Genomic DNA, 26,420 nt, shown 5'->3' with positions numbered 1-26,420 from the left:
GGAGGGTTGCCATTTTCTTCTCTAGGGGATCTTCCCAACCTAGGAATCAAGACTGGGTCTCCTGCATTGCAGGCAGATTGTTTACCGACTGAGCTATGAAGAAAGCCTCTTATACATATAGATATATAAAATATTAAATAATAGTTTAAATCCCAAAATGACATATGTAGAAATAGAAACTCAAGAAAACTTCTCATCCATATACATGGGCTGAGTCAAAAAACTCAATTTTAATCTTGACTTGCATAGAGTCCTGCCTATTCAATGCCAGTACAAACAAGAAGTGAAAACCATACACATCATTGTAGAAGACAAAAGCCAATATATATTTCTTATATGAAAAGACAAAGATGGCACCAAAACAAAAATAGGCAACTTAGGATAACAGACAGAACAAACACCACAATTATACAAAGACTTTTTGAGACATGGGAAAACATACATACAACATACAACATCCATAACATAATGTTAAGTAAAATGTGTAAGATGTAAAATATATTCAGACTTCAATCACATGAAACACACACATATATATTCAATAAAGAAAAAAAAAGAATGGAAGTAAATACATCAAAGTAATTGTTTTGGGGGTGGTAGAATTATGTATAATTTTTATTTTCTTAACTATAATTTGTGTTTTTCCAAAACTGTCTGTAGTGAGCATGAATTTACTTTTATACCAAAAATGTGAGCTATATTTTTTAAAAGGAAAAGTAGAGCTTTCCAAATCCTTCTGTCTCTTGAGCGAAATCTGATTAAATGGTGCATGAAATGACATCAAGACCTTCTGCCTAACATTTTTCATGAAAAATGTAAGTCTGCCCCTCGGGCAACATTGCTGAAGTAACAAGTTTTATCACTGAAGTTGTTTTACCTGGAATGCTATCCCTGACATCAATTTTAGTTTCATCTTGGGTATGTAAAAGGTCGTATCAAGAAGTGACAGGAATAAACATTAATATCAGTCAGTTCTGATTAAAGCGGAGAACTTTCTCTATTTCAGAGAGCCTGGAAGAGGGCGAGGTTTTCCTTAACACATGCAACTGTTGTTTGTCGTAGTGAATGATCTGGGGTCACCTCCAGCCACATCTCGTTCTACTTGATGGATTCACAAAGGCTGCCCGAGCCCAGATTCAGAGCTTGGGGTCTGGAGACAGATGATCTGGACCCTGAGAGAGTTAGTAAACTTCTTTGTGTCCTAGTCCCCTCGTCTTTGAAACGGAGGTGAAGGTAACAGTATCTACCTTACAGTTACGCGGAGAAGTCAATGAAGTAATGTTTGTAATCTGCTCTGAACAGTGCCTGGCACACAGTGAGTGCTGTTTCTACCGCTGCTATTACATAGATAACATTTACTGCAACTAAATTATAGGCTATGACACTTTGATCATCCTCTAGCCTTTTGTTCCCTATAGCAACATGAAATAACACTTCTGTATCTTGTCATTCACAGAATTGTGAAATACCACCATGGGGCCGCTGTACCCTTTGACCTCCTAATCTTCCAGGTATAGTGCTCCACAATCTCCTCTTGCTCCTCCGTCACCTCATCAAACACTACCTTTTGTGTCACAATGGCTCCTTCCTCCTTGCAGGGCTCTCTGCTTTCCACCCTGGGGAGAACCTCCACAGTGACTTACATGTTGCTCCTTTGCACTGGGCCTTTCTGGAGACGACACCTTCATCCTCTGTAACCAGAATGGTGTGACACAGAACGCTGGTCAGATGAATGTCAGCAGTGTGCTGTCTGAGCTCCTATAGAGTCAGGAAACACTCTTAGTTTAGCAAAAGTAACGTGTGCCATTCCAGAGACTCCACAATATGCCTGTGTCCTATGTGTTGCCCTAGTGATGACAACATGTGCGGAATTCCCCACATGCTTGCATGATAGAGGCTTTTATTTTCTCTCTGTATCCCTCTTAATTCCTGGTAGAGCTGGCAGAACACCATTCGGGAAAATGCCGCTGAAAAGAGGGATGCTCTGCTATGTAAGAAGTGGTGGGGAAAGACATGATTCAAAAGGCACCATTCACATGACACCACGTTAATCTGAGGGCCAGAACTGGTTCATCACCAAAATCCCAGGAGTGATTAAATCCCCCTCATCCTGCCGGGACTTCCACACGCGTCCTCAGTCTAATAAAGCTTCTGGAGGACCCTTTCCAGGCCAGGACTCCACTCGAGTCCTCAGTCTAATAAAGCTTCTGGAGGACCCATTCCATTCCAGGGTGTCCACATGAGTCATGAATCTACAAATGCTTCCATAGGGCCCGCTCCAGGCTGGGACCTCCACGCGAGTCCTCAGTCTACAAACGCTAAGGGAGGACCCGCTCCATGGGAGGACTTCCACGCGAATCTGCAATCTACAAATGCTTCCGGAGGCCCCTCTCTTCCGGGGCCTCCACGTGACTCAAGAAATCTGCAAATGCTTCCAGACGGCCCGCGCCAGGAATGGACCTCCACCCTATACCTCAGTTTACAAACGCTTCCAGAGGGCCCACTGGATGCCGGGACCTGCACACAAGGCCTCAATCTAGAAACGCTTATGGACGGTTTGCACCAGGCCGGGGCCTCCACGCGAGTCCTCAGTCTACAAATGCTCATGAGGGCCCGCTCCATGCCACAGCTTCCACGCAAGTCTTGAATCTACAAACCCTTCTGGAGGGTCCGCTCCGTGCCAGGACCTCAATGTGAGTCCTCAATCTACAAACGCTTCTGGAGGACCCACTCCAGGCAGGGACCTCCACGCGAGCCCTCAGTCTTCAAACGGTTACGGAGGGCCTGCTCCTTGCTGTGACCTCCCTGTGAGTCCTTAATCTGCAAACCCTTCTGGAGGGCCCGCTGTAGGCTGGGACTTTCACGGTAATCCTCAATCTACAAAACCTTCCGGAGGGCCGGCTCCAGGCACGGACCTGCATGCGAGTCCTCAATCTACAAACGCTTCTGGAGGGCCCACTCCAGGCCGGGAGATGTTCCGGATGTGCACTCCTGCGTCTGTTTCCTTGGCTATGACCACACATCTCACCCAACTGCTCACAAGGACTACATACCAAAGAACAGAAAATATGAATCAGACATTGAGGTAAGAGACCTGCCCCTCCTTTGGGACCCTAGAGAGCAGAGCCAGCCCTTGGGTGTGGATGGATGTTGAAGGAAGGAAAGAATGGTCGCATTGCATTCATTCTACTTGGTCCTTTCTTCATTTTGTGCTATTTTAGCATCCTTGGCAAAACCTTCTTTTAACCTTCAGTATAAGAGCTGTAAATTGGGAGTCAGATAATGTATAAGATCTGATCATAAGGACAATGGTGAAAATAGAAAATATTTCCCATATGAAACACTGTATATATGTTGTGTCTATTTTCACTGTACTTGGAGGGCTAAGTATTTTCCTGTCCCTGGTTGAAATCCCAGGCAGTACCATAATAAATTTTGAAATTGAAAATCACTCAATTGTGTCCTACTCTTTGTGACCTCACGGACTATGCAGTCCATGGAATTCTCCAGGCCACAATACTGGAATGTGTAGTCTATCCCTTCTCCAGGGGATCTTCCCAAACCAGGAATCGAACCTGGGTCTCCTGCATTGCAGGCAGATTCTTTACCAATTGAGCTATGAGAAAAGCAATAATAACTTTTCAGTTCAGTTCAGTCACTCAGTCATGTCCGACTCTTTGTGACCCCATGAACCGCAGTACGCCAGGCCTCCCTGTCTATCACGAACTCCTGGAGTTTACTGAAACTCATGTCCATCGAGTCAGTGATGCCATACAACCATCTCACCCTCTGTCATCCTCTTCTCCTCCTGCCCCCAATCTCTCCCAGCATCAGGTCTTCTCCAATGAGTCAGTTCTTTGCATCAGGTGGCCAAAGTATTGGGGTTTCAGCTTCAGCATCAGTCCTTCCAATGAATATTCAGGACTGATTTCCTTTAGAATGGACTGGTTGGATCGCCTTGCAGTCCAAGGGACTCTCAAGAGTCTTCTCCAACACCACAGTTCAAAAGCATCAATTATTTGGCACTCAGCTTTCTTCACAGTCCAACTCTCACATCCATACATGACTACTAGAAAAACTATAGCCTTGACTAGACAGACCTTTGTTGACAAAGTAATGTCTCTGCTTTTCAATATGCTGTCTAGGTTGGTCATAACTTTCCTTCCAAGGAGTAAGTGTCTTTTAATTTCATGGCTGCAGTCACCATCTGCAGTGATTTTGGAGCTCCCAAAAATAAAGTCTGACACTGTTTCCACTGTTTCCCCATCTATTTGCCATGAAGTGATGGGACCAGATGCCATGATCTTAGTTTTCTGAATGTTGAGCTTTAAACCAACTTTTTCACTCTCCTCTTTCACCTTCATCAAGAAGCTCTTAAGTTCCTCTTCACTTCTGCCATAAGGGTGGTGTCATCTGCATATCTGAGGTTATTGATATTTCTCCCAGCAATCTTGATTCCAGCCTGTGCTTCCTCCAGCCCAGTGTTTCTCATGATGTAACTTATAGAATCTTAATAATAACATGAATCCTGTAATCCCTTCTAGGCACAAGAATGCTGTCATTTTAACAATTAAAATGTTCAGTGCAGTGTGATTATTAATGTTTCAACTTTCTTCCACGGTCGTGCTCCTCCCTGTCCGAGTGTGGGCAGCTCCTCCTGCCCTAACTTGAGTTGGAATGAGACAAGTGAGGGACAAAAGAGCTCTTCTTGGCTGACACAGACATAACCTCTGGGGCTCTTCCGTGCTGGTGGATTCCCCAGTGCTGGTTCTTTCCTTGGCGCTGCTCCTCAAAGACACTGCTGCTGGGACCTCACACTGTGATGTCAACAATGCCTGGCCCTAGCTGGTCATCAGGATTCCTCCCTGGTGCCCTGAGCAACTATCTGGCAGTCCGTCTCTTTCATGGTGTTAAAGTAATTAAATAAGGATGCCATTATACCAGGTGACTCTAATGCCTTGCTAGCCCAAGCCAGAGTCAATTCTGTAAGTGCACTTGTATGGAAAGAAACAAATTTAAGAATGACCAATCACAACCAACCAACTAGTTTCTCCCAAATAAGGCAACCACTGAAGCTGTAGCCAATCAAATAATTTCCTTGCTTTGCTTTTATAAAAGCGTTTCCCCTAACTCCTTTCAGAGGAGACTCCTAATGACTTTAGACCAGCAAATATTTCTCCAGCAAGGATGAGCTCATTAGGGATCAACAGAGAACTGCAGTTGGTGTCTACAACCATGGCAAGTCACGTGGAAGTCCCCACTCAGCAAGAGAAGGAGAACTCTCCCAAAGAGAAGAGAAGGATGTTGGGAGGGCTGTACTAAACGAAGAGTCCATGGCATTGGCTGTGTCCTTGTTAGGAAAGGAAACTTCCTTCTTCCTGTTGGGCTCCATTACCATCACAGGGTATGGAAGCTCTTCTGCTGGTATCCCAATTGTATTAAACTGAGGTTTCTGTTTATTCAGTTCAGTTCAGTCACTCAGTTGTGTCTGACTCTTTGTGACCCCACGAACCACAGCACACCAGGCCTCCTTGTCCATCAGCAACTCCTGGAGTTTACTCAAACTCAGGTCCATTGAGTTGGTGATGCCATCCAACCATCTCATCCTCTGTCATCCCCTTCTCCTCCCGCCTTCAATCTTTCCCAGCATCAGGGTCTTTTCCAAGGAGTCAGTTCTTCACATCAGGTGGCCAGAGTATTGGAGTTTATTAGCTTTTTACAACTTCCAGTTTGGCACTGCCTGATTCCCATTGATGTTTGCTTACCTATTGAAAATTTTAATGTGCCTCACTTTATCTTTCAACAGAGGATACCACATTGTCCAGGCTTCTTGGGTGACTCAGTGGTAAAACAACAACAACAACAACAACAACAAAACCCTGCCTACCATTGCAAGAGATGTGATTTCAATCCTGGGTCGGCAAGATTCCCCTGGAGGAGGAAGTGAAAACCCACTCCCATATCCTTACCTGGGGGAAATCCCATGGACAGAGGAACCTGGTGGGCTACAGTCCATGGGGTTGCAGAGAGTCAGACACGACTGGGTGACTGAGCACACACATCATGTTGCCCTTCTAGACAGGGATCCCTCTGAGTACACGTGTGGTCCTTGAGACACATGCCTTTGCTTTCTTGCCTGTCGCCTACAGCAGTGCAGCTCTGTACTTGCTTCCAGAGCAGCTCTCTTCTCTCAGCTCTGTCACCTCAGCCTGGAGCAGCCGCAGACTCTCTCACCGAGGTTTTGTGTGCCTTAACTCCAAGGACTCGTGACTCTCTTAAAGATCCTTTCTCATTTAGGTGAGAAAGAACGTGACCCTCTCCTCACTACAGTGAGGTGATGGAGATGCACCATCCTCCAAAACTCTCTTCAAGTAAACTGCCTTTTAAAAACAATCCTCTCTTTCAGCCTATCCAAGCTTTCGTATATGCTTGAGGTAGGCGCTCAGCTGAGGTTTGCAGTTGTTGACCATCCCCTTTCCAGGTTCTTCATCAATGGCTATAAAATGTAGAGCCATTTTCAACCCATTGTGTTGGTCTGTGCCCTTGGGAATTCAGCACACACTGAGGCAGAGTCTCACTGTAACATCCAGGTACGTGATCGGTATCTGATACTAAACGATAATGGTTCTGTCCATTAGCTATGGCCTAGTGACCAGAGTGAAGGCATCACACAGGCAAGGATTGCTGTTCTTTTTTCAGTGTTACATCCCTAGCACCTGGAACAATGCCTGACACGTGTAGGAGCCCAACAACATTTTGTTAAATGAAATATTATTTTACAGTAAGAAACCTGACTTAAACGCTTACTCCTTCGAAGGAAAGTTATGACCAACCTGCTGCTGCTAAGTCACTTCAGTCGTGTCCGACTCTGTGCGACCCCATAGACGGCAGCCCACCATCCCTGGGATTCTCCAGGCAAGAACACTGGAGTGGGTTGCCATTTCCTTCTCCAATGCACAAAAGTGAAAAGTGAAAGTGAAGTTGCTCAGTCCTATCTGACTTTTCGCAACCCCAAGGACTGCAGCCTACCAGGCTCCTCCATCCATGGGATTTTCCAGGCAAGAGTACTGGAGTGGGGTGCCATTGACCAACCTAGACAGCATATTTAAAAGCAGAGACATTACTTTGCCAACAAAGGTCCATCTAGTCAAGGCTATGGTTTTTCCAGTAGTCATGTATGGATGTGACAGCTGGACTATAAAGAAAGCTGAGCACCGAAGAATTGATGCTTTTGAACTGTGGTGTTGGAGAAGACTCCTGAGAGTCCTTTGGACTGCAAGGAGATCCAACCAGTCCATTCTAAAGGAGATCAGTCCTGACTGTTCATTGGAAGGACTGATGTTGAAGCTGAAATTCTAATACTTTGGCCACCTGATGCGAAGAGCTGCCTCATTGGAAAAGACCCTGATGCTGGGAAAGATTGAGGGCAGGAGGAGAAGGGGACAACAGAAGATGAGATGGTTGGATGGCATCACCGACTCAATGGACATGAGTTTGGGTAAACTCCGAGAGTTGGTGATGGACAGGGAGGCGGTTCATGGGGTTGCAAAGAGTCGGACACGACTGAGCGACTGAACTGAAGTGAACTGAAAAAAAGGTAAGTATCTTGTGCGTGATTATTCAGCTAGAAAACAATAGAGGGCTTCCCTGGTGGCTCAGTGATAAAGAGTCCGCTTGCCCAGTGTAGGAGACATGGGTTTGATCCCTGGTCTGGGAAGATCCCCATGCCAAGGAGTAACTAAGCCCCATGCACCATAACTCCTGAAGCCCACACACCCTAGAGCCCGGCCCCCACAAGAGAAGCCACCGCGATGAGTAGCCCCTGCCTGTCACAATGAGAGAAAGCCCACACAGCAATGAAGACCCCAGCACAGGCAGAAATAAGCAAATAAATCAATCATTTTAAAAAGGGAAACAATGGAACCATGATTTGAATAAACTAGTGAAGGAAAGCCACTAATGGTAATCAGACGCATTTTACTTAAGCCTCTCCTTTCTAAAAAGCTTTTATTTTGTGTATATTCTGTGACCTTATATATAATTATGTGCACAGAGGTTTTAAATGTGTCTCGATTTCATAGAAATCTTACAGAATTTGGTCGCCTTGTGTTTCAGATGAGTTGGTGCCCGCTCCATCAGCCTGACTGCGTGGCTACCTAACCTTGGATGGCCACACTGCCATCTGGTGTTGGATATATGAATTGCAAGTTCAATGTCTACGGTAAACCTTGACGTCAAACTGGTTTAATTTTTCGCTGTGGTTTAATGTTCATAGGGTTGCTGTACCCTATGAAACAGGTGCCACTTGCATACGCATTATATGGATGATTTGTACAGTGGCAGGACTAGGTCTTGACCTCAGGCTGTCTAGCTCCAAACCTTATTCCTTATTACAGTCTGCTGCTGCTGCTGCTGCTAAGTCACTTCAGTCGTGTCCGACTCTGTGCGACTCCATAGACGGCAGCCCACCAGGCTCTGCCGTCCCTGGGATTCTCCAGGCAAGAACACTGGAGTGGGTTGCCATTTCCTTCTCCAATGCATTAAAGTGAAAAGTGAAAGTGAAGTTGCTCAGTTGTGTCCGACTCTTCGCAACCCCATGGACTGCAGCCTACCAGGCTCCTCCGTCCATGGGACACTGTTTCCCTAATATACAACCTACAAGGCTTTCAGATTTAGGAACCCATCCTTGAGTAAGCCACATAAACTTTCATTAGTTAACAATTGTATGTAATAGCACACATTTGATTAAAATAGGAACCATATATAAGCCTACATTAGAGTTATCAATATCTATTTTCATTTGTCCTTCCAAGATCAAGGTACTGGCAGGTCTGGTTTCCTCTAAAGCCTCTGTCCTTGGTGTATAGAGGGCCATCTTCTCACTGTGTCCACATGGGATTTCCAGGTCTGTGTCTTAATCTCCTTTCTTGTAAGCACCTCTGTCATACTGGATTAGGACCCACCCATAGGACCTCATTTTATCTTTTTACCTCTTGAAGACCCTGACTCCAAATACAGTCCCATTCTGAGGCAGGTTAGGACTTCAACATATGAATTTGAAGGGGACACAATTCAGCCCACAACAATTATATTCCATCTTAAGGGAACATTATCAGCCAACTCACTCTATCTCAGTAATGCAAAATGTCTTAGTACCTCTGCTTCCTCGCTTTTCTACAACCTGCTTATTGTCAGTTTACAGGGTTATTAATATCTCCACTAGCCATCCAGTTGGTACTAGGAGGATGAAACTCAAAGTCATTTTATTATTTATTCACATAATTCTTCCTCCTCATTTCTAAGTATTTTAGTAGTAATCCAAGTGAGAAAAATTTTAGTCTGCTATTTCACCAACTGTATGAAGCCTACTCTTTAACATTTATCATCTCTAGCTCAATAAGTACTATGCAAGAATTCACATGTGATAGTGTTATAAAATAATGAGCCACATAGAAACCTTTGCCTCATTACTTTATGGTTATTTCTCCTAAAGTTAATACTTCACTATCCGAATGACCTGGAAGAGAGCAACTCTCCTTTGCTGAATAAGGGAATCTGATTATTATACATTCATTAATCTACTGTCAAAGCACATGTTAAAAAAATGAGTAGGTCAAACATTCTTAGTGAGATCAATTGTTAATGCTGTAACCATATTTTTCATTAATTCTTATGCCTTGACATTTATAAGCATTGCTGCATAGGTTTTTTTTAATCCTCATAATTACAATTTCAAGTATTCTCATTTTCATTTACAGATGGGAAACAGGTTCAGAAAGGCTTTTGTGACTTCTTTAGGGACTTAGTTAATAAACAGCAAAGATCAGATTATGAGTCTGATTCTAGTCAGAGTTAGACTATTTTAAAGGTTTTCCTAATAATTTACACCAATGTCAGTTTCCAAATGGTCTCACTTTCCCAAGAGTTGCCTTCATGAGAAAAGGACTTCATGATCAAATATATTTGGGGAACATTGTCTGTTAAATTCCTCACTGGAAGAATCACGGATTTATTTTTAAGGGTGTGAGGACTCCTGTATTAATGAAGCCCATTTAACTTTGTTTAATGTAAGCTTATTTCCAGACTGAATCAGTCACTTAACTTTTTCCCCCACGCAGTGGCTGCTAACATCCAGAGTACCTGCATTAAGAACTGTTCTAAATGAACAGCTTTTTATCAACCATTCATAAAGGCCTGGGTGCTACCAATACTATTATATGTGAACAGGCTGGATTCCAGATGAAGGTTTAGTAAAATCAGAGGAATGAAGTGGCCTGGAAAGAACAAAAAGAAGCCTTTACTTTTGTTTTTTGGTTTTCACTCAAAAGAATTTGCTATACTATCAACGAAGAGCCATCTCTGAACTTTTTCTGTGTGTTTAAACACAAAAATATGTGTTTAAAGGAACAGAAAGTTTAAGCCTAAAACTTTTCAGTGTGTTGTTTCAGATGAGTATTCCATGCTGGGCATTAGATTGTATTCTAAGCTTCATTAATCTTCCATGAATGACGATAAAAGGTCAAAACCAATTTTGAACAATTCAGTTTTTCTCTAAAGATTTAGTTCTTGCCTGCATGAGTGCCTACATGTACACACACAGAGAGAGAATTTATTAAATTATTTTTCTTTAAAAAAAAAAAAATAATGTTCTCGTTGGGTAAGAGAATTTGAAAACCCAGCAGCCATAGAGAAAATCTGAAAACAACTAGTAGACTCCCAAATTATAATGAACTTGAGTTTAATCCTAGAGCTTACTCCCAGCACTCTCATCTGTGAAGATTAGGAATTTCACCTTGCTCTACCTGGTGTTAAGCAGCCTTAGATTGTTTTCATAGTGGGAATTTTTGCTAACGGTCAACTTCTATCATTCAAGCAAATGAATCCCAACAACAGCTCAGGCTGAAATGTCTTAAATGGCCTTTCACTTTCATCCTTGTATTAGCCTAAGAGGTATCTCTTCACCTGTTCTGTGATACTGAGGAAATAACGTGAAAAAGTTGGCTTAAAGCTCAACATTCAGAAAACAAAGATCATGGCATCTGGTCCCATCACTTCATGGGAAATAGATGGGGAAACAGTGGAAACAGTGTCAGACTTTATTTTTGGGGGCTCCAAAATCACTGCAGATGGTGACTGCACCTGTGAAATTAAAAGACGCTTATTCCTTGGAAGGAAAGTTATGACCGACCTAGATAGCACATTGAAAAGCAGAGATATTACTTTGCCAACAAAAGTCCATCTAGTCAAGGCTATGGTTTTTCCTGTGGTCATGTATGGATGTGAGAGTTGGACTGTGAAGAAGGCTGAGCGCCGAAGAATTGATGCTTTTGAACTGTGGTGTTGGAGAAGACTCTTGCGAGTCCCTTAGACTGCAAGGAGATCCAACCAGTCCATCCTAAATGAGACCAGTCCTGGATGTTCACTGGAAAGACTGATGATGAGGCTGAAACTCCAATACTTTGGCCACATCATGTGAACAGTTAACTCATTGGAAAAGACCCTGATGCTGGGAGGGATTGGGAGCAGGAGGAGAAGGGGACGACAGAGGATGAGATGGCTGGATGGCATCACCGACTTGATGCACATGAGTTTGGGTGAACTCCGGGAGTTGGTGATGGACAGGGAAGCCTGGCATGCTGCGATTCATGGGGTCACAAAGAGTCGGACACGACTGAGCGACTGAACTGGACTGAATTACTTTACAATATTGTGGTGGTTTTTGCTGTACATTCACATGACGCAGGCATGGGTGTACATGAAAATTCATTTTTAATCATTGCATCATGAATTACAGAAATGAAAAGATATTCCCTGAGCACTACAGCCACTCAGCAAGGTTAGTGTTGCATAATAAGCAGTGAGAGAGCTAAAATCACCGAGAGATGATTCTGTGAGACAAAAATGTACCTTGTAGCACCTGAATGCGTTCTCTAGTTTTGTCACTGACTCACTATGTTTCCTCTGGCAAACTCTCTGGAGGTTGGTTTCCTTATCTGTCAAGTAAGAACACAAGCTGTGCTTACCTCCCAGGGATCTTTGAAGATCCTTGGCATAACAATCTATGCTGAAGTTAAAAAGAATGTCTCTAAACAAATGAAAGTCCTGTGGTTGAATCGCTTCAGCTCTTTAAGCCATGTGAATAATAAACAGGCTTAGCATTGTTAATTGCATATTTTATTTACGGTAAAATGCACAGTCAGAAAAATGTCATTAAATAATTTTATGTTCCTTTCTGATCTTCTAATGACTACTCCCATCAACTGTGTTTGCTTGAAATTTTCTTTTAAAAAAGTGCCATTGAAGGTGAGATGTATGTTCAAGGAAATATTTAATGGCTCATCTGTAGCTTGAGGAGAGTGAATAAAAAATTGGGCAGGTTTGAATTCAAACACATTTTGTAGTAAACTAGTCTCTTTAAAATGAAAACTGAAACAGAAAAGCTAGGAATCTGTTCTGTGCGGTTTTGGCAATCAACTTTCGGTAATATAAGTAGGACAATGAGGCAAGGAGACCATCCTCCCATTCATACCAGTTTAATGTAATTACCTGAAAGCTGGCAAGATTCTAGAAAGGTATGATAACTTGGCATGTGGGTTACAAAAGACAGTGAAAGAACTTGTTCTTGTTATAATTCCACTTGCTAAACCCTAATTAGGTGCAAAAAGCATTGTTTAACCTTCAGATGCCCACCCTAGGAAGCCTTGAGGGTATGGACACTTAGATAAAACTTAGAATTGATTTGATACATAGAAAGTTTCAAAATGAGAGACATTTTAAGGGTGGAATATGGTACATAATGGAGTTAAATTTATTAAGGTGGTTATGGAAAAGGATATTAACACCAAAGAGTCTACTTGGTACTTTTTTAAGCCAGACTTTTACTTTAAATTTTACTTATTTACTTTGCAGAGTATTTTGATTTTTGAAAGAAATATTACTCCTTAATGGAGAAGCCTGGTAGGCTACAGTCCATGGGGTCGCAAAAAGTCAGACACGACTGAGCGATTTCACTTTCACTTTAATCTAAATTTGGGTACCGAAACTTGGGTAGATTAAAAGATAAATTGCTTATCACACTGACGGCAATATACAAGATTAAGGGTTGAACCATACCAAAGACCAAACCAGAAGAAAACAAGCCGACAAGAAAGAAAAAGAAGAAATTTAAGTGATCTTCAATTGGGACTTTAAACAAATTATGGTAGTTCAACTAGTAGAACGGTAATACATACCATAAAAATGATGGGCGAAGCCAATAATGAAAGCTGAACTCGTGCAATTTAACTGTAACTCCTTCTCAAACCATTCTAAAATGACAAGAAAGGAACAATAACAAACCATAAAGAGTATGAATGAAAGGAATATCAGGGTATCAACAGGTTTTTGGAAAGTAGAAGGCACACATCGTGTTACTGGAGAGCAGAGGCAATTGCATCCGAAGGCACCGCAGATGGAGACACCAAAGAAAAGCAAACCAGCTGCTCCAAGAAACCAAGAAACACTGAGGGGTTGGGGCATAGAGTACTATGGGAGGCAAGGACAGGATGGGGCTTGGAGGAAAGCCTGTTTGGCAGACAGCCTTTGAAATAGATTTCAAGATTTCCAGAAAACCAATGGTTTTCTATTCGACATCTACTTCTTACCCAGCTCCTGACATGTTTGCCCTTCCTCCTTCCTGAAAGAATGCTGAATCCTTTTAGTGTGATGGGTGTGGCCTTGAGATTCAGAGGAACGCATGTGTACAGAGTCTGGGTCACATGAAGCTAACACAGGTAAGTAGGGGCAGCAGGCTTAGAGAGCAATCAGTCCAGACTGGAACACAAGGGCAGCAGACTCTGTTAATGTGAGTTCTGTAATACCGTCAAGGGCAGCCTGGGGATACAAGAGAGATCATTCAGAGAACACTTTGGTTTTTAAAATGTTTCACTTAGTAAAGTTAGAAATTCAAAATTCCTAAGGACTTAAGCTGACTTTAAGACATTATTTTATTTGTAAGTCTAGCAAATTTTAATCAATTTTTAAAGGATCCTTTTATTCAGTCCATTAACTAGCTTGCTCCATGACGCTTGTTTAAGCATTTTAAAAAGTATTTTAAATATTTAAACATCTGACAAATAATCCAAGGTGCTCATATAATTCTTATACATCTAAAAATTAAGTTTGATTTCAGGTTAAAATCAAATTAAATCAATTACACATCTTACAATTGGAATCACAAGCTGACTCAATTGACCATGTTTTCTTAAATATTTAATGCAAAGATTTTCTAACAAAATCAGCTCAGTTCAGTCACTCAGTCATGTCTGACTCTTTGTGACCCCATGGACTGCAGCATGCCAGGCTTCCCTGTTCATCACCAACTGGAGTTTACTCAAACTCATGTCCATTGAGTTGGTGATACCACCCAACCACCTCATCCCTTCTCCTCCTGCCTTCAATCTTTCCCAGAATCAGGGTCTTTTCCAGTGAGTCAGTTCTTTGCATCAGGTGGCCAAAGTATTGGCGTTTCAGATTCAGCATCAGTCCTTCCAATGAATATTCAGGACTAAGCTCCTTTAGGATGGACTGGTTGGATATCCTGGCAGTCCAAGGGACACTCAAGAGTCTTCTCCAACACCACAGTTCAAAAGCATTAATTCTTCAGTGTTCAGCTTTCTTTATAGTCCAATTCTCACATCCATACATGACTACTGGCAAAACCATAGCCGTGACTAGACAGACCTATGTTGGCAAAGTAATGAATGTCTCTGCTTTTTAATATGCTGTCTGGGCTGGTCATAGCTTTTCTTCCAAGGAGCAAGCGTCTTTTAATTTCATGGCTGCAGTCACCATCGGCAGTGGTTTTGGAACCTAAGAAAATAAAGTCTCTCATTATTTCCATTATTTCCCCATCTATTTGCCATGAAGGCTTCCCTGGTGGCTTAGAGGGTAAAGCATCTGCCTGCAATGCAGGAGACCTGGGTTGAATCCCTGGGTTGGGAAGATCCCCTGGAGAAGGAAATGGAAACCCACTCGAGTACTCTTGCCTGGAAAATCCCAGGAACAGGAGAGCCTGGTAGGCTACAGTCCATGGGGTTGCAAAGAGTTGAACATGACTGAGTGACTTCACTTTCTTTCTTTCTTTCATTTGCCATGAAGTGATGGGACTGGATGCCATGAAGTGATGGGACTGGATGCCATGATTAGTTTTTTAAATGTTGAGTTTTAAGCCAACTTTTTCTCATGATGTACTCTGCATATAAGTTAAATAAGCAGGGTGACAATATACAGCCCTGACATACTCCTTTTCCTATTTGGAACCAGTCTGTTGTTCCATGTCCAGTTCTAACTGTTGCTTCCTGACCTGCATATAGGTTTCTTAAGAAGCAGGTCAGGTGGTCTGGTATTCCCATCTCTTTCAGAATTTTCCACAGTTTATTGTGATCCACACAGTCAAAGGCTTTGGCATAGTCAATAAAACAAAAATAGATATTTTCCTGGAACTCTCTTGCTTTTTCCATGATCCAGTGGAGGTTGGCAATTTGATCTCTGGTTCCTCTGCCTTTTCTAAAACCAGCTTGAACATCTGGAAGTTCACAGTTCATGTATTGCTGAAGCCTGGCTTGGAGAATTTTGAGCATTACTTTACTAGCATGTGAGATGAGTGCAACTGTGTGGTAGTTTGAGCTACTTATTTCTAAATCCTCCCAAAGTTAAAAGATGATTCTTTGCCATTTAGAAAAAAGTTGATACCCACCACCAGCATATTGAAGTTACAATTCCACGTCATTTTTGTGACCACCCTTTCAGCTTGTTCAAAGTTTCTTTATGTGAAACAAAACAATCCCAAAGTGTCTTCATGTTCAGAGAAGACTTTGGCCTGGGCAAGGATTGGATTCTTGCCTTTGACACTGATGGGATTTACTGAGCATCATTTTATAGTTGCTGCATTAAGCACTTGATGCCTAAAGAACTAGGTTTTTAAGTAGTCTGCCATCTGTTAGACTGGAAATGTACATACCTAATTTTTCTGTCTACTCATAGACAAAGTCTGCCACCTCCATCTAATTGCCCATATGACTTGACTGGATTTTGTATTTCTCTGGCTCTTCTTAAAGTATAAATATCTCCCTGCCTAACTTTAAAACCTAAACTTTATAAATCATTCATTCATTCATTTCAAATTTTTCCTGACTGGTGGGACCACTATTCTTAGGAATAGTATTATAACATTGGATTGATTTCTGCATATCTGCCATTGCTTATTACTAGCTTTGTGGGCCCAACTTCTAAAGTTATTCTACTGACAAGATACAGGAAGGATGTATTTAGGGGAGGAAAATGGAACTAATTTGTTATCTAGTATACTGAAAATAATACTGAAATATGCTTTACATATCCACTGGAGAAATTGAAGAATATGCAATATATGAACTGAATGAAAACCGATGAAACAATTAATTCCAAGAAGAAGCTAAAATTGTACAAGAAAGGAAACAATTATAATATACTACTTGGCTCAGCAATAAGCAATGTTTACATAGCCATGAATACTGTAAATACTGACTAATGATTTTAAAATATTTTAGAGGGTAGGAAGGAAAAAGTTTAGAAAGTTAGTTCTTGTCGTAACAAGAAGTCAGTTGTTCTTGTTGCTGTTTAATTGCTAAGTAATGTCCAACTCTTTTGTGACCGCCAGACTGGACTGTAGCCCGCCAGACTCCTCTATCCATGGAATTTTCCAGTTAAGAATACTGGAGTGGGTTGCCCTTTCCTTTTCCAGGGTATCTTCCTGACCCAGGGATCGAATGCACGTCTCCTACATGGCCGGCAGATTCTTTACCATTGAGCCACCTAGGAAGTCCAAGAAGTCAATATAGTATCTAAAACTGGTAAATCAAAACACTGATGTATAAGATGATTACATAGAAATATGGAGGCAAATATATGAGAAAAAGCCAGAGAATTTGGAAGGAGAAAATAAAACTTAAGAAAATGAGAGTAGGGGTAGGGATGGATAAAGGTCAAGGAAAAGAAGAGGCAGGAAACTCAAGTCTTTTGCTACATTTTAAATGACCTAATGTGTCATTTAATAATTATTTTTTAAAATTTTAAGTAAAATGCCAGAATTTTAAAATTATAATTAACATTAAGAATACAGTCCTCCCTATCATCTGCAGTTTCACTTTCTGTGGTTTCAGTTATCTGCAACCAAGGTCTGAAAATATTAGATGGAAAATTCCAGAAACAATTCATAAATTTTAAACCGCAAGCCATTCTGAGCGGCGTGATGAAATCTCCGGTGTCCCTCTCCATCCTACTCAGGATGTGACTCATCCCTTTGTCCACCATATCCTCCCTGTATGTACCACCCCTCAAACCTGTGAGTCACTTAGCAGCTGTCTTGGTTATCAGATCAACTGTCATGGTATCGCACTGTTTGAGTTCAAGTGACCTTTATTCTACTTAATAATGGCCCCAAAGTGCAATAGTAGTGATGTTGAAAAAAAACAATATGCACAGATTTCGACAGTATCGTGGTTTCAGGCATCCATTGGAGGTCTTAGAATGTATCGCTCTTGGATAAGGTGGCGGGGGGAAAGTATTGTAATATGAATGTGGGAAAATGTCATCTAATATGAAATAAAGAACCTCGAGAAAAACAAAATTGTGCGTTTATAGCACAGTAATTAAAACTACATAAAATGCAATAACTGGAAGAGATGATGGAAAAATGAACAGCTTTCTTAGGGTAACGGGATAATAAATGACTTCAAATATTTTTAACTTAGTGTTATATTAGCTTGATATCATTTTATTTTGAAAAGCTTGCAGAAAAACATTGAGTGTATTTTTTATTTGGGATTCTATTAGAATGAAAACCAGCCCCGCCTCCAGTAGTTTATACTCCAGCATTCTGAAATTCTTGAAGCCTCCCGCTGAAGACCAGCCCAGGCACGTCTATGAAGTTGTCGTCCGCCTTTCCGAGCTTCCCCTCTAAGGGCCTCTTCCCGCTCCAGCTTTATTCTACGCCTGATGCCACGATCACACCACCAGGTAGTTCCTCAGGTGAGAAGTCTCTTCTCCAAGGATGCCAACTGTCTCTGGTGGTTTTCTCATGGGATTTTCTAGTGTTTTTTAACAGTGAGATTCCCTGGAGTTTGATTTTCTACTGTTAGAGCCCTGTGTGTGCTCTGGATTGTGAAAGTGTGCTCGTGGTATGTTTTGGTGTTTTCTTCTCTTTATGGTCCAGTAGGACTCAATCAAGATAATAAATGACCTTCTAACAGTTCTGATTCTCAACAGTGAAGAGTGTTTCCTGTTTTCTCCTTTATGAATGGACCCCAGTTTCAGCAACTTCCATGTATATAGTTTGCAACCGCAACCCCTATTATATCTTCTCAAGTGTACCTTTAGCTATAGCTCATATTGACTAAATAAATTAGCCCTGAAAAATCAGAGCTCGAGGTACCCTTTGAATCCCTTGGATAAAAAGACTTCAAGTTTATCTATTGTTTGTATATCTTGGATAGCTTCTGGCTTTAATTTCTTTTGTCCAGAATTTTTAAGTGTTTGGAATGGAAGAGCTAATTACTCATTTTACCAAAGGATTCTGATTAGACAACTTGGTCCTCATTAAATTCCTTGAAGAAAGAAAACATCTTTGTTATTATCTGGGCTCAGCACAGTAACTGGTTTATAATCAGCAAACATTTGGTGAAGAAATGACTATTCTCAGATGACTGAGAAAAGTATTTGATTATGAGGTTAATGGCCAGATTAATGGGGTTAACCTTCCAAGGATATTTGCATTTTAAAAGGGGCTATCTATGTGTTCACAGGGGAGTTCATTGAGGTTTCTTAATGTTTTTTCCCCCCTCAAAGGATCTCCAATGTTGACATTTCAGACACTAAATCTAGCAAGTAGGTGATATTTTGAACAGGTAAATTCCTTCCAAATTCCCACACCTTACTCTTCACTTATGTAGTAGCCTCTTGGCCCAACCTAGTACGATGAGGTCACCCAATTCCTAAGGAGTCACTCCAGTTTTTTAGGGATAATTTGGTGTGTCAAAATGAGTTATAGCTATTTATAAACAAGTGTTATGATGAAAGGATACCAGGTACTTATATGTGATTGCCACATTGGTCAGAACATAGAAAACAGAAGATAATAAGGAAAGAACTTCCTTATTGGAATCATTGCATCATAAACTGTGAGAGGTCAGGATCTACATGATTGTTTTACAGATTAATCTTATGGATGTTGGTTTAAAGAACCAGTAGTTGATAATTCTCAAAATTATTATTAAATACTGTAGCATTAACTGTATTAACAGTAAATTCTCAAAAGAGCATCTGGGGAACAAGACTGAGTAGTAATGGGAATTCGTACCACTAACTGTTTTTTGAGTTATGCTATCTAACTAAATAAGGGTTCACAAAAACACTTGTTAACTATGATAAAAGAAGAGGGAGCCAGTGATATTAGAGGGAATAGTTAAGGTACTAAAGTTGAAGGGAAGGTAAAGCAAGTTCATACTAAAGCAAGTTCATACAAAGTTTTAGAAGAAAGGGCCTCAGGCAAGCCCTCTGCATGCAGAGATGAGGAATCTGAGGTTCAGCAAAGTACGGCGCATCGCAGTCTCCCAGTCAGTAGCAGACATAGGAGGCCAAACCTGGTCTCCTTTCTCCCAGTCTCTTATTTACTTTTCGGAGCGGTGACTTTGCTTTGTTCCTGAAGAGGCCTTGACAGTGTTGGAAAAAACCTTCTAACCAGGTGGTTCCACATGCATGTTTCACATGCACAAACTTCATTGCTAAAAATGGAATTAAAGCATCTGGAATTAAAAAATGGAATTAAATTAAATTAAAAATTAAAAATTAAATTAAATTAAAAATTAAAATTAAAAAATGGAATTAAAGCGTCACTCTATCCTCTTGCCCAGCCTGCAGAAAGATCACATGAGGGCATTTCAGTCACCGGATTCCAATCTGGACATTGAACATTTCATACAGGATTTCCGAATGGACCGGTGCTTCCCTTGAGCTGTGATTCTTTCAATCTTCACATTTTTGAAGTGACTGCACTTCCCACGGGTGGAGCAGACACTGTTTTCTTCCAACATGGGTACTACTGTGTGGTTTATTCTCTCTTTGTGGCTTTTCCATCTATTCCATTGGGATGGCATAAGGGACTTTCAAAACAATTTCTTAATGACCAGTGAAGAATTGGTAATAGAAAGTTGTGGTGGTGTAACATTCGAGACTCTTGTGTCTCATATTATTGTCATGAGTCCTGTGCTAGACATTACAGGACAAACTAGCATTTCTGTGTTTTAATAAAAGAGTTTTAAATTATTTGGTTTCCAATTTACATCAGCAATAATGCTTTTTAATCAAAGTAGGACCTGTGTTCTTTTATTTTCTGCCTCACCTCTCTCTCACCTTTTCTCATTTGTCCATTCATTTATCTACCTTTATAAAATCACTGAGCTTTCTATTCAGCATTGACTAGCCTGTGGGTTTTAAAGGCAGCAAAACACTCAGAAGGCACCCTGTTTGTTTGTTTTCCTTTTACATCTTTCCGTGTGTCAAGCACTCCTGAAGCACCTTACATAGAATGATAAAGAAGTGGCTCACTTTCCTCATCAAGATACATGCTTGTAAGTGCTTGAAAACAGGTATCTAAACTGCACAACCATTATCTCACCAGGGTCATACAACTGTGTCCTTCATACCACATACAGGTAAGATGGATGGATGGGAGGGCAGGCCTGATTAATTACTTTGTGTATTTTTTTAAACCTGCTTTTAAGGAGGATTGCATTGCCTTATTTTAAATATTTTATTCTTAAAATGGGAAAGATGCCAGAATAACCTTGACTTGGTGTGGTGGTGCAGGGAAGGGGGGTCGTTTATCTGATTGTTACTAGGCAGGCTGCTCCCACAGCAACAAAGGGTAACCATAAAGATGTACGAGGAGCTGTCCAGAACATGCTTGACTAAAAAAATGGTGAGATACCCTGAAAACAGGCCTGCTCAACATTTGTTTGGACTACATACAACTCTCCTACCACAAAAGAATGTGAACAAGAATTCAGTTTTGTTCTTCCTTTTATGATTTATGAAATTAGTATTTCATTTGACCCTGATGACACTGTACTGCAGGCAGGACTGGCATTATCAGCTTCACTGATAAAGTATAACTGTGATGAGATGACAGGGGCTTCTCCTCCTTTCCCTCCTCCTCTTCCTTCTTGTTATAGGACAGTAGCAAGAAAAAAATCGATTCTGTTTGAAAATCAAGGAATCATTTCTCAATTAAAAATTTATCCCCAAACATAAGACAGAAATATAAACTGTCTTCAACACAATTAGAAGTTAAGTGTAACCTCAACCACAAAATATGAGAAATGGATGACATACGCAGTCAAGCTCAAACAGGATGACGCCTGGAGAGGAGGCTTACAGCTCCAGATCACAAAATCACTAGACCAAAAGACTCCAAAATAGATGGCATAACTGGAGAGGTAAAAAGCCAGCTCCGAAAAAACACAAATGGGCTGAGTGCCAGCAACAGGGGATTTTCTGAATACTACCTGGTACCAGAGAGGAACAGGAATGGCAAAGTCAAAGGAGGAAATACAGACACGCCATGTACGTACAATCAGCAGTGAGTAGATGAGTCAGAAGGGAGGAAAGATTCTGAGGTGAGGAGCTCTGCAGTTTCCAATCCCTGTTGGCTGGACAGAAAAGAAGGCTCAAATAGCTTCTCAGACCCATAGTCCTGTCCTAAGAAGCTTCACTGTAACCCAGGAAGAACTATTAATCCAAAATGGTGCCCTATCCACCATATGAATTAATACTGAATAGGTGAGTCGGAAAGAAACTGACCTCATTTAAAGAGTAATCGATGAGAATGACCTTGCATGGTGCTCATGTAAACACTCCAAGAAAAGGAACAGGAGATAAAAGCAGATAAAATCATTCAACAGAGAAAATGAATTCACTGTGCATACAAAATATGGGACCAATCATACCATCAAACATCAAAAAATTCAGGGAAAAGTTCGTCCAGATATACAGGTGATCAGAAACTAGCTGGCCAAACCACCAAAGGAGATGCAATGTGAGTAACAGAGTTCAGAAAAGAAAGAGAAAAAAACAAAGACATTCCAGAAATAAGGTCCCACCAGAAGGAATACAGACTGAGAGCTAAACTAAGAGAAGGCAGAGAGAACATAAGGTGAAATGTTTTATCTTGATTAGCCAGGGGTTCAAAATACAACATGTAAGTTGATAAGCATGTAACAAGGCATGAAGAATATTTATCAAGTTAAACACAGGAAGAACCAAGTAAATCAGCCAACACTGTGCACTGGAGAAAAGGTAGAAGGAAGTATACTAACAGGACATTGCTCATAGCAGGGGGTCAATAGCAGCTAAAAAGTGTATAATTCAAAGTTATAGCTAAGAAACCACAGCAAACGTGGATAATATAATTGATGGTGCACAGTGTGTATCGATTACTTATTCATTACCCATTCCCTCCCCTCTCCTTCCTATCAGAACCCTAATTGTGTTCATATATCCATCCTTCCTTCCCGCTGTCATGGGCCCTAGGACACTATTTCTTAACTGAAGGTGCTTCTGCCCCTCCGGGGGACATCTGATACCATCTGGAGAGGTTTTTGACTCTCACAAAGAGGTACTCCTGGCATTCAGGGTAGAGGCCAGGCTGAGGTGACTTGCTCCAGGCCAAGTCCTATGTGTGATCTTTCAGACCTTATCGTAGGCCACTACAAAGGCTTTGCCTGGCAGGATTCATGGGGAAAGGCTGCCCTTCCCACACAGTTCCCCAAAGGAATGACAGTCAGTACCCTCTGGGCCTGCGTGGTCAGAGGCGTATCTGTATTCCTGCCCAGACACCTTCATTCCCAGGCCTCCTCAGGAGACCGTGGCTGAGGCACATTTCAGGTCTCTCCACTGAGACCCTCTCAAAGGGCGGCCTTGACCAAGACACTTTTCTCCACGTTGACTCAGTTTTCTGACTCCTAGCCTTTCCTCTGGTCCCCTTGGTTCATGAAGTGGCAGGAACCTTTTGCTCCAGGCTCTCAGCAGTTTCCTCCACCTGTGCTACCGTCGTCTGGCTGGCCCTTGCGCAGCGCCACCCCACAGCGAGTGGGAGGCTGGAACAGTGAGGCGCAAGCTCTACTGCCCTACTTTCCTTTTTGGCCTCGCACATATCATGCTAAACAAATAAAGACTTGTTACTTTCATTTTGGCTTACTGTCTCACTTTTGTAGCTTGGCACAGGAATACTGCAAAACATCCTACAATGCACGTAACTGCCTCCAAAAGTGATTTACCCGCTCCAAAATATCAGTGGTGCTGAGGCTTTGGGGGAGCGTGACCCCATCACCAGCTCTGCTGCTGCTGCTGCTAAGTCGCTTCAGTCGTGTCCAACTCTGTGTGACCCCACAGACAGCACCCCACTAGGCTCCCCCATCCCTGGGATTCTCCAGGCAAGAACACTGGAGTGGGTTGCCATTGCCTTCTCCAATGCATGAAAGTGAAAAGTGAAAGTGAAGTCGCTTAGTCATGTCTGACTCTTTGCGACCCCATGGACTGCAGCCTACCAGGCTCCTCCGTCCATAGGATTTTCCAGGCAAGAGTACTGGAGTGGGGTGCCATTGCCTTCTCCGCTCTAGGGTCAGAGAATTCTCCTGGTGAATGTTATTCATCCAGAAAGTGGACAGATGACCAAAGAAGTCAGCTCAATCACACTCAAGTAGAAGACTTACAGTTCCATGGCTGAAGGAGAGTCTTCCTCAGTTTCTGTTGTGCTGGACATGAACACGGCAACACGCAGCCATCCTGTGAACACGAAGGAAAACAGCTCTGGGATAAAGTTTACTCGGAGGAGACCAGGAGGGAGCCTGGGTCCTTGATGACATACCTGATAGAACTGTGGCTGGAGCTCACCAACTTTGTACCTTCTTTAAAACAAATTTCCTTAGAACTTTAAATTTATTTCATTTGAAGTTTTTCTTACTTGCAATGAAAAGTATCCCTCTACAAAAAGATAAACTAAGCAATAATACCAGAAAGCATAACTTAAGAGCAAAGATATACTACATATAAATGAATACAACTAGACTATTCTAATATATGAAATAAGATACTAAAATAGAATCACAAAGCAAAACCTACTACATAGTACTGTATATTAAAATAAAATCCCTAAATCAATCAACACAATATCAAAAATAAAATGATAAATAAAGGTGTATCAGGCAAGTGCAAGCCAAAATAAAATAGGTCATATTCGTAATATCCGGCATTTCAAAAGCATCCAGTGAGGAAAAAAATAATATAAAAATATAAAGATCAAGGTAAAACTCACAATGGAAATCTGACAATTCTGAGTTCATAAGCAACATATTGTACAGAAAACATAGCCACATATGGTACAGGAAAAAAGTAAAAAACCAAAGAAAATAAAAGGAGAACTTGACAATAACCTGTAAGCAGAATGTTTAACCTACCTCTCTCTCAAATCATGACTAAGCATATGGACCAAAAAGGCATAGAAAATGTAAGTATCTTTAATCCCGATATAATTCATATATAGTATAAAATATATACATTTTATATAGCCCTCCATTCTCTGAAGTGTCTAGACCTTCCGCAAAAACTGACCTATATAAAGAAAACTTGACGTGGCAATAGTTTGATACCCAGGACTCCATACAAAGGGACAGCAGTTTATTCTGAGACTCATATCACAAGGGACTCCAAGAGCGTGAAAATTGTTCCCATGGGCAAGAATGCTGCTGTTTGTGGTAAGAGCAGGTACAAAGAAATAGAGAGGGGCCAGAGAGGGCATTGCTGGGCCCGCACAGAAGTCACCCCAGCCTGACCAAGGATGACAGCAGCCTTCACTCTCCAGATAGTAAGGCAAGGGTAAACTGACAAAAAGTCGCGAATGCTCTACGCAAGGCAAACCGCGGTAAGCGCAGAAGACTGAGAACGTTGTACAGAAGTGCATTACACAAGACAAAAAAGTGAATTCTCTGTTCAAACTGGTGTGGAATTAAATAGTGGAAGTGTAAGGTAGATCAGTCAGCAGAACCTGGAGAAAAATCTGGGTGACCTGAATTAAAAAAAAAAACTTTGTCTAAACAAGACAGTTCTTGAAGAACTATCACTTCATTTTTCTCTCATAATGCCATCTACTGTCCTCATGCTCTGCTAAACTGCTAAGTCACTTCAGTCGTGTCCGACTCTGTGCAACCCCACAGACGGCAGTCCAACAGGCTCCCCCGTCCCTGGGATTCTCCAGGCAAGAACACTGGAGGGGGTTGCCATTTCCTTCTCCAATGCATGAAAGTGAAAAGTGAAAGTGAAGTTGCTCAGTCATGTCTTACTCAGCGACCCCATGGACTGCAGCCTACCAGGCTCCTCCATCCATGGGATTTTCCAGGCAAGAGTACTGGAGTGGGGTGCCATTGCCTTCTCCGCCCTCATGCTCTAGGTATATGTATACAAAGACTTCACTTTTCTCTCATAATGCCATCTACTGCCCTCATGCTCTAGGTATATGTATAAAGAGTATAATGTCACACGTTCTCTGTCCACTTATGCTCTCCTGCTGCCTCCATTTGCTACTCAAAGAAAACAGGATGTAAAGCATTTAGCACACTTCTTCCCCATAACCCGAGACTGTACAATACGCCTAGAACATTTCCTGGTGGTTAAGAATGATGCTAAAGCTGAAACTCCAGTACTTTGGGCACCTCATGCAAAGAGTTGACTCATTGGAAAAGACCCTGATGCTGGGAGGGATTGGGGGCAGGAGGACAAGGGGACGACAGAGGATGAGATGGCTGGATGGCATCACTGACTCAATGGACGTGAGTTTGAGTGAACTCTGGGAGTTGGTGATGGACAGGGAGGCCTGGCGTGCTCGCAGAGTCGGACACGACTGAGCAACTGAACTGAACTGAAAGAATATTCAAGATTAAAAATAAAGTAGAACTATGTTTTTTCCCTTCTACTTCTAAATAAGAAAAATGAATAAGAAAAATAAGAATAAATAAGAAAACTGAAGAATGGACTTCGAGAACACCCCCAGAACATCTGCTGGTTGTTAAGAGTGGACCGCAAGAACTCATTAGAACCATGGCAGCAGGACTTGCTGGCTCTGGACTTCAAGGGCAAAAATTGGGTCTGAGTTCACACATATGGTTTTTAAGGGTGAAAAGATTGAATAACACACTATGGAGACTAACATGCCAGGATAAAGAGACAGTACCTCAGGCTGCGCCTTCCCATCTCTTTGCTGGTTGGAGGATTAGGATGTGAGAAGAAATATCTTCTAGTATTTAAAACAAACAAAAAGCACACTTTACAGGGAGAGAAACAGTGAGAAACAG

General features: G+C 41.6%; 2 long non-coding RNA genes across 3 annotated transcripts; both read right to left on the bottom strand.

The window, feature by feature from the left end:
* Positions 1 to 1,634: 1,634 nt before the first annotated feature.
* LOC147370054 (uncharacterized) lies at positions 1,635 to 13,778 on the bottom strand. The gene is made up of 3 exons (XR_015168363.1): positions 13,644 to 13,778; positions 13,233 to 13,307; positions 1,635 to 1,758 (listed from the first exon to the last, which is right to left on the bottom strand). It is a non-coding gene; the product is annotated as an uncharacterized LOC147370054 (long non-coding RNA).
* A 454-nt stretch (positions 13,779 to 14,232) lies between these two features.
* LOC147370053 (uncharacterized) lies at positions 14,233 to 25,508 on the bottom strand. 2 transcript variants are annotated; one of them, XR_015168361.1, is made up of 4 exons: positions 23,942 to 25,508; positions 23,787 to 23,859; positions 19,539 to 19,820; positions 14,233 to 14,850 (listed from the first exon to the last, which is right to left on the bottom strand). It is a non-coding gene; the product is annotated as an uncharacterized LOC147370053 (long non-coding RNA). The 2 variants fall into 2 exon arrangements; XR_015168362.1 differs by lacking the exon at positions 14,233 to 14,850 and having other exon boundaries at positions 19,271 to 19,799.
* Positions 25,509 to 26,420: the final 912 nt, after the last annotated feature.

The sequence above is a fragment of the Bos grunniens genome, chromosome 7 (genome assembly GCF_055505025.1).
Source record: "Bos grunniens cultivar Pamir isolate PY7600 chromosome 7, Bosgru_T2T1.0, whole genome shotgun sequence".
NCBI classification, from domain to species: Eukaryota; Metazoa; Chordata; class Mammalia; order Artiodactyla; family Bovidae; genus Bos; species Bos grunniens.
Note: the sequence above shows the minus strand (reverse complement) of the source record. Positions and strands in the feature narration are given on the sequence as shown.